This window comes from Acanthisitta chloris, unplaced genomic scaffold, assembly GCF_000695815.1.
Source record: "Acanthisitta chloris isolate BGI_N310 unplaced genomic scaffold, ASM69581v1 scaffold13641, whole genome shotgun sequence".
NCBI lineage: Eukaryota > Metazoa > Chordata > Aves > Passeriformes > Acanthisittidae > Acanthisitta > Acanthisitta chloris.
Genome location: NW_008656611.1, coordinates 12556 through 19664, shown reverse-complemented (window position 1 = coordinate 19664; position 7109 = coordinate 12556).

Sequence of the window (7109 nt, the reverse complement as noted above, 5' to 3'; positions counted from 1 at the left end):
ACTTACATCTGGCGTTAGGAATTTGAGAAGGGACGGATTTGCCTGTTATTTCCCAGGATTTGGGGCCATTCCCCTGTGCTGGAGGTGATGTGAACACTGCGAGTGGGGTGGGACAGAGCTGCTGTCTGGGACAACATGCAGGAGGATTTTGGAGAGGGAAGAGGATGGATTCTCCAAGGGCTTTACAAAAAACCTAAGTATTTGGATAGTCATACTTCGGGGCTAAAACACAGAAAGCAGGTGCCCAAAGCAAAACCGAAAGGAACTGCAAACCAAACACTGTACCCATAGCAGCTTTAGCTGGAGAGGAGCTTATTCCTGAGTAAAAAGCCAAGCTTTCTGGGTTTCTGACATTTTAGAATGGTTAACTCTCACCTGTTTCTAACACTTTCATTCTGAATACAGCCAAATGTGTTGTAAGGGAGCAGTTAGTCACTCACAGCTTAATTTTGCAATATCAGAGGAGGCCGAGGGCGCCTGTGGTTGGCTGCAATGCCATCACCTGTGTAACTCTACAGCTTGGCTTGGGGTGTTTTTTTGCCAGATGTAAAAATTCTTGACTGTTTTCTGCCCTGCTGTGGTCTCGTTTGCTGTGCCTGAACAGGATACATGGGTGGTTCTTGCCTCTCTGCCCCTCACCTTTGGTAACCTTTGTCTTCCACACTGCATGGCAGTGTCACAGCTCCAGGTGCTGCTGTCCCTGCTGTCACCTCTGTGTGTCCTAATGGAAAGGGGAAAGTGTTTGCTTTGATATCTTGGTCCATTTTGCCTGGTCACAGCTGCAGCTTCCTCCTAGTGGTGGTTACAGAAAAGCAACAGGCACATCCCAGTAGTTAAATTTAAGCATTAACTGCTAAAAATGCAGTTGTTGTTTATTGATGTGATTTTCCCACTTGCTGGAGATGTCACAGGGGTGGTTTGACTGTAGGTACAGAATGATGTGCATGTGGAAACAGTCGAGATGGAGGTGGAGGGATCCTTCCCGATGTCCAGGCTGCTGCGAAAACTCGGTTGGGGTCTCAGAGTAACCCTGAGACTTGGCTGGCTGCGTGTGGAGCGTCAGTTTGGGCAGGAAAGTCATTTATTCCTTTGCTTTTTCCCTCCTGAGTTCTCTGTGCAGGCTGTAGCAGTCCTGGTTTTGTTGTATTGCTCGGAAAAGCTGCTGGTTTGGTTTTCTCATGTGAGCAAGTTTCAGCTGGTTACTGAAACCCTGTGCTAGAAGGGGAGTGCTGCTGTCCGACCACAGCCAGTCGGGGATGGGGATGGGGTTGGGGTTGGGATTAGCTCTATACCCACCCTCACTCCATACAGTGACACCTGCACATCACCCTGCATAAGCCATCGCTGGGTGTCCAGGGTGGCAGTACCTGATTGAAAACAGCCTGAGATTCTTTCTGGAGTGATAAACTGAGCCAGGGTTGGCTTTGGTTTGCTGAGGGGCTAGGCAGGGACAGGCCCAGGAGCTGGTGCAGACCCCCAAGCATCCCCTGCTTCCTTGAGAGCTGCCTTGGCACTCCGAGCCAAGGCTTCAGCACTGCCTGTCCTTGCACAAGCACATGAGGGGATGGATAGAAATGTAGATGGATAGAAAGCACTAATTGAGAATGTCATCAAAACATAATTGAGTTATGGATTGAAAATTAATGGAGAGCAATTTCCAGTTAAAATTTTATAAAAAGCAAATTGAAGTGTTTTGAAGTCTCCAGGTTAGCTGGACATTATTTTTCCTGGTATCTGTGGTTCCTTGCCCTCCTGCCCAGAGCAGCCTGTGTTCCCCACCTTCTCCCTCTCCTGCAGAAAGAGAGAACTGCTCTGTTTACACCCACTGCTGGGGCAGCCTCAGCCAGGGCTCTATGGGGGCTGCAGCTTCCTCTCAGCAGCCCCACTGTAAATACTCTGCCAATGCTTCGTGGACAAACCCGAGATGGACAAAGTTGTATCTGTGAAATATGAAGCTCTGTGTGTATATAGATCCAACGCGTGTTACCTGCGGCTCTGTAACCGACTGTGTATCGCACTGTGTCGCTGTATGGCCGATCATTTCACGCTCTCCTAGATGTAGAAAAGCTGAGAAGTAATTCACAATACACTATGTCAACTCCAAATCGGTTTGCTTTTGTACTTTTTGCTCCAGCCCCACCTGGGCCACAGCCTTGTGCCCTTTGTGCAGAGCCTGGAAGAGGAATAGTTGGGAGCAGAAGGCTTTGGCAGCCCTTTGTTTCAGCTCTGGCTTTTGACAGTGTTTCTTTGCTAACCACAAAGCCACTGAGTTAATTTTTGATTAGGTGCATATTTAGGAGGGGTCTTAAATGCAAAAGGAATTTGACACGTAGACCTGCTGCACTTTGAGGTGGTGGTTGGCAGTGAATGACCTTCATGTTCCTGTTGCTGGCTGAGAAGACAACTCTTTCCTGAATTTCCCTCACTTTAATCTTGCTCTGAAGTGTCTGGAAGGGGCTGTGCAGCCTTCCCCCAACAGCACCTCTGCAGCCCCCGTAGGTCACTGCTGGCTGTGGCAGGAGCTATCAGCAGAGCTTTTCCCCACAGGGAGTTTGCATTGGCCAAAGCTGGGAATGAATTTTAAACAGTTATTTTTCTCTTAAGCAGAGAACATTGATGGTTTACTCTGGAATACCAGTGCCTTACTCAGATTCCCTTAATCCTCTTGGAAAGTGGTGTGAAGCATTGTTATTCTGGAGTGAGGAGAACCAGCTGAGTGGGAGCTGCTGGCCAAGAGGAGGAGCCTTGATGCTTGCACAATCAGAATCTGTCTGGCCAAAAGAGCAAACCCCGTGTCTGTCTGTCCTGCACCCCAACCTCCCTTGGGGTCACTCCTAAGCATCCCACTGTGTGTTCATCTAGTTTTACTAGGGCATGAAATCCCTGATGAAGCCCTTGCCAATCAGGGTTTGGCCTGGAAGATGTTAAGGGTTCCTCTGGATCCTGCTGCCTGTCCATGACCAGTGACCTGCTGCTGTCATGTCCTGAGCACCAAACCCTTCTCACTGGGCAGCCATAGCATCTGCATGGGTACAGCAAAACCTCCCAGTTCCTCTTTTCCCTGCTCTCCTTCAGCTGCAGCAGACCAAGAGCTTTGTCCTGCTGGAATCATGGAGAGGTGGAGTCTAATTTCTCCAGGTTCTGATTGATTCTTTTCCCCTATATTTTAAATAGTAGGGTTTTTTTCCCCAGATGAGGTAAGTATTGGAGCACACAGTGATGTCTGTGGTGCGACTGGCACCACAGCCAGGAGCTGCCCCGTACTCCTCAGTGCCAGCCCAGGTGTTTAACACCAGTAGGTGTGTGTAGGCCTTGATGGGGTGTCCTGGGTGTTCACCTTCTGTGGTAGGTGAAAACTGTTCTAATGTTGTCCAGTTGGGTTCTGATCGTGGATCGTGGTGATTGTCAACTGCCAAGGGATATTTTTAATAAATCTTATCAAGGTATTTCAAATAAACCCTGTCTTCCCATTTTCCTTTTCAGTTTGGCATTGTCTTGTCCTGGGTAACTCCATGCTGGTTTCTTTCTGTGCTTGGTTCGTGGTCAGGACACGTCGCACACCAACGCTGGGTGTATTGAAAGACCCACCCTGTGTGTGGTTAGGTTATGTAAGGACTTGGGGTTCAAGAAAAGCCCAAAGATCTCTCAGGGATTTGTTTCACAGCAGTTCCCAAAAGGCCCAGCCATCCATAGGCAACTCGGTGTCCTCAACCCAACTGTACAATAGGGGTGTGCTGGTTTCAGCTGGGATGGAGTTAACAGGGCCAACCTGGAGGCTGTTCCACCTCTCCCATCTGTGGATGCTGCCAGGGATTCAGCACCACAGGCATGCTGCAGCAGCTGGAGCTCTGCAGGAGCCACTGGCTTCTTCCTCTTTCGCATTCCAAGATTGTCCTGGGTGCTGGGAAGGTGAGTTGTACCTTACTCCATGGGTTATTGGTGTGTTGGAGGTCCCAGGCTCTGTGCACTGCCCAGCCGTGCCACTCTCAAGGTCTCTGCTTCACCTCGTGGGTCCCTCACTTGGAGCTGTCTCCAAGTCCATGACCCATGGATGTCTGGAAACTGTCCAGCTGGTGCCCTCCCTGCTTAACCAGATGGGATATTTCAGCTTTCCTGGGGAGGTGAGAACTTGCAGGTGACCTCTAGCCTGGGCTTGGCCAGGCACAGGGACCCCCAGTGCTCTCCCTGCTCCAGCACTGTGGAAGGTGGGTATGGAGCAGATCTGCCAGCTCCTGCCCTTGTTCCCCTGCGGTATCCTTGGTGGGTTCCCTGGGAATCCCCAAGTTCCAGCCGTTCCCCTAGTTTCCTGGGGCAGCAGCCCTGGACTCCATCTCTGCTCAAGGGGTGCCCATCTGCCTTGCTCTGCCTTCCCTGAAGGATCCTGCCCTGGGGGCAGCCCATGGAGTGAGGGTGCTCACACCTGGTTCCCTGCACTGGCCACCAGCTTCCTTTCTCACCCCACTGACAGAGCTTTTCCTCCATCTCTGAGTCAGGTCTTTCTTTGAAGCAGTGCTTTCCCCCTCTCTCTGGTTTCAGAAGGTTTCAGTCCAGCAGAGCCTGTCAGCAGTGTGTGTTGGTTGCTGTGGCCACTGCCACGGCGTCGGTGCCATCGTGCGTCACGTGGTAATCAGCATTTTCTTTTGGTAGCTAAACTTTTGTTGCTTTATGGCATCAAGCAGCAATTCTCATTTCACAGCTTAGCAGAGTCTATGGGAATTTAAGAGCTGGATGCAAATGAACTTCATTAACATGCTTAATTATCTTGTAAACCTCATGCCCATCTGTCCTGCATATGCTTTGTACTCGACGCTCTAAGACGAGTGACCACGTTGGGCTTGGCATGAGGCACCTGCGAGCAGGAGCCCTTGGGGAGAGCCTGGCTCTGCCTGTGGAGGGGCTGGGTTAGTGCTGGGGGCACCTTGGAGGTGAAATGGCATTTCTCAAAGGCTGTGTTCAAGCTGGGAGATGGAAATTGAATGGGTAAACGTGGCAGAATGGCACAATCTTGGAAATGATTTGCTGAAAGCAAAAAGACAACTGAAACAAACCCCAATCCCTGCCTGTTTGCAGCCCACAGTCCTGTACTGGTGTCCTGTGGTGGCACAGGATGCTGCAATCACAGTACTGGGTGCCATAGGCAATCGAGGGGAATGTTTTTGTCCTTGTTTAGTGTTATTGAAAAACAGCAGGAAAAAGTGAGCCTTTAATTCCAGGTTGGTTTGCAAATCCATGGATCTGCTGCTGGATAAGAGAGTGCAAACCCCAGATGCTCCAAAGGGTTTAGGGGCTGTGACAGCAGCTCAGCACAAATCTTCAGCTCTTTTATACAACAGCATTGTGTCGGAGCCACCTCTGTCCGTGGGAACTGAGCACACAGGGGTGACCCCTCAGGGGCTGCTGCGTGCACCTCGCTCACCTCTCAGCACAGGAAAAGCAGCAATGTTGCATTGCACCAAATCTCTGCTGTTTGAGCATGTGTTTGTAATGAAGCTGAAGGAGAACATGAAATTTTCCAGGCTTGGGTGGGAGCAAGACCTGGGATGAGCAGCCCTGGGAAGGGGTGTCCTGCCACTGCAGCAGTGAGTCCGTGTGTCTGGGGAATGAGGAACAGTGAGCACAGCACATAGCAAAGCGCTGACGGAGGATCTCCTTCTCTGCTCTTGCTCTTGCCATCTCACATCGAGGCAAAGACACCTTGTTCCCTCAGGGGCTCAGATAACACCCTGGCTCTGGGCACCCCTCTGCCTTCCTCCCTCTGCATCCAGCCTTCTGGTCCAAGGCCAACATCCCTATCACATTACCAGCTGCCCCATCCCCCTGTAGTGCCGGCAGAGGTGAAGTTCAAGAGTGAGGATATTGGCAACTAGTGCTCTAAATAACTGTAAATATGAGCAACACAGAGATGTGGCTGCAGGGTGAGTGGTGCTGCTGTGTGCCACGGTGTGACTGGACTGGGCAAACACGAGTTTGGGGCAGGTTGGTGGTTTGGAAGCAGCTGCTGTGTGGGTTTTTTGGGGGGAGCTCAGGGATGTGCCCAGTGAGCTGGTGTGATACCAGTGTGGTGCCTGGAGCCAGAGGACCCCAAAATGGTTTCTAGCCCTGTAAGTGCCCAGTTTGCTGGGGCTGGGGTCCTGTGGGGGATGGCAGGGCTGTGCTGGTGCTGAATGCACCTGCAGGTGCATCAGGAAAGGGGAGCTGGGGCAGCAACGGGCTGAGTTTCCAGCTGAGGTCTTGCAGCATTCTGCTTCCAGGCCGAGTGCCCAGACTCCTCCTCTGCTGGCCCCTTTTCTGTCTTCTTCCTGAGTGCATTTTTGGGGTGCCCCTGTGCTCTCTGCACGTGGGAAAAGGTGTCTCCTTGTTTTCATACCTGCTGTATGTAAATCTAAGTGTCTTAAGGCCATCGTCGCTAAAGGTGCTTGAAGGTGCCAGGAAACACTCTGCAAAGCGAAGTGAGTGTGACAAGCAGAAACCTGTGGCTCCCTCCTTGGTCCCCGCGGGCAGCCGGGGCCAGGGTGGCCCTGGGGACAAGGAGGGGCTGGCGAGGGCGCAGGGCCCGGCATGTCCCGGCCTTTATCTCCCCCTAGTGCCACCCGCTCGGCTCCCTTGCTCCGTCTCGTGTCCTTTGCTCCGCTGCTGTGCCCTGCAGAGCCCGCGGCGGCCGTGGGGCTTAGGGGTACCCGGCGCCGGGGCAGAAATATCCCAGAGCAGCACAGGGAGTGTAGGGGATGGGGCACGGCGCGGGATGCAGCCGTGGGGCAGGACCCGTGTGGGCATAAGGAGCAATGACTTGAGAAACCCAAAATTCTGGTCAAGCACATGTCAGGAAGAGCCACAGCATCCTACTGCGATAAGGAGGTGTTTGGCATCCTGGGAGCTGCAGTGGTGATGGGGAGGAGAGGGAGATGATGGAGAGTGAGGTGATGAATGTGCCTTTGCTTGGCCTGAAGTGACCCAAAAGGTGACATTTCTGAGGCTGAGTGAGGTTGTTCTGGTGGCATCAAAGCTGTGAGACTCCCTGGGACAGGGACACAGGGACACTCCAGCCTGCAAGGCCTTGGGGATATATGGCCCCGTGCTCGGGGAACCGCCAGCTGAGCCCTCTGTGCTCC